Source organism: Parus major, unplaced genomic scaffold (assembly GCF_001522545.3).
Source record: "Parus major isolate Abel unplaced genomic scaffold, Parus_major1.1 Scaffold473, whole genome shotgun sequence".
In the NCBI taxonomy this organism is placed as follows: Eukaryota; Metazoa; Chordata; class Aves; order Passeriformes; family Paridae; genus Parus; species Parus major.
In genome coordinates this window covers 4172-5530 of record NW_015379367.1, presented here as the reverse complement: position 1 = coordinate 5530, position 1359 = coordinate 4172, and positions in this window count along the sequence as shown.

Here is a 1359-nt window from a genome sequence, read left to right as displayed (position 1 = left end):
TTTTGCCCCCCCTCTTTATTTAACCCCCAATTTTAGGGTTTTTCCTCTGGTTTGGGGACCACTTTCTGGGCCCTCCCCCGCTTTTCTGTGTCTCCTCTGCAACTTCCCGGCCCCTCCCCATTTTTGGCCCCCACCCCCTCAATTCCCCAGCTTTGGGGACCCTCCTCCAACGTTTTTTCGGGTCCAACCCAAATTTTGGGGTCCCCCTTTTACCCCCTCCCCATTTTGGAGTGGAATCCCGCTCTCCCTTTTTGCCCCTTCTCCCTCATTTTGGGACCTTCCCCAAATTTTTGGGGTTCCCCTTTTACCCCTCCCCGTAATTTTAGGGGTGCCCCCAGCCCCAAATTTGCCCCCTCTTTGGGACCCCCCTCAAATTTTGGGGCCCCTCCCCTTTCTGGGACCCCAAATTTTGGCTCCTCCTCCCTTTTTGGGACCCTCTCCCAAATTTTGGGGTCCCCCTTTGAGCCCTCCTCCTCTCTTGGGGGTCTTAGTGAGGGGGCGTGGCCTCGGTGGCGGGAGGGGTGGAGCCACCTCCCTTTCCTATACGTCGTCATTAAAATTAATTAATATTCATGAGCTCAGCGTATTTAATCGTTACTATGCTAATTATCACCGCGTAGCTCCGCACAGCTCATGAATATGCAACAAAAGTAGCGTCGTCGCCATGGCAATCGTTCGCCGCCCGCTCCCATTGGCTGCCCGGCCTTCTCCACTCAGCCAATCAGCGCCGCCCCCGCGCCGCCCGGTAACTCCCCCTGATTGGCTGCCGGCCTCGGCCAATCAGCGCGCGCGGCGTTGCCTCGGTTGCTGTGGGGACGCCGCGGCCGCCTGAGGGGATGGAGCGGCCGCCATTTATGTAAATGAGGGGCGGGAGTCATTTACACTTACATGAATATTCATGAGGGATTGAGGGAGGCCGCAGACCTGCCCGGGTGTCGGTGAGAGGGAGATTTATGCAAATGAAGCGGGGTGGGGGAAGGAGGGAGGGACGGGGCGGGCCCGTGGGGATGGGGTGTTGGATTTGGCTCTCCTCTTCAATTAAAGCCACGCCCCTTTATCATCTCACCGGGATGCGACACCCATTTAGCCTGTCAGTCATCACAAGCCCCGCCCCTCAGACAGAGGCCGCGCCCCTTCTTTACAAATTAGCCCCCCCGCATCGAGGCCACGCCCTCTCCATCCGTCCCCATTGTCCCGCTATTCCCGGTGTCCCCTCCCAGTGTCCCCTTGTCCCCATCCCACTCAGACCCCTCCCCCTCCGAGGGGTATCATAACCCATTCCCAAGCCACGCCCCCGTCAATTCCCGGTGTCCCCGCCCCCCTGAGCCCCGCCCCTCCATTCATTCCCGCTATCCCTGC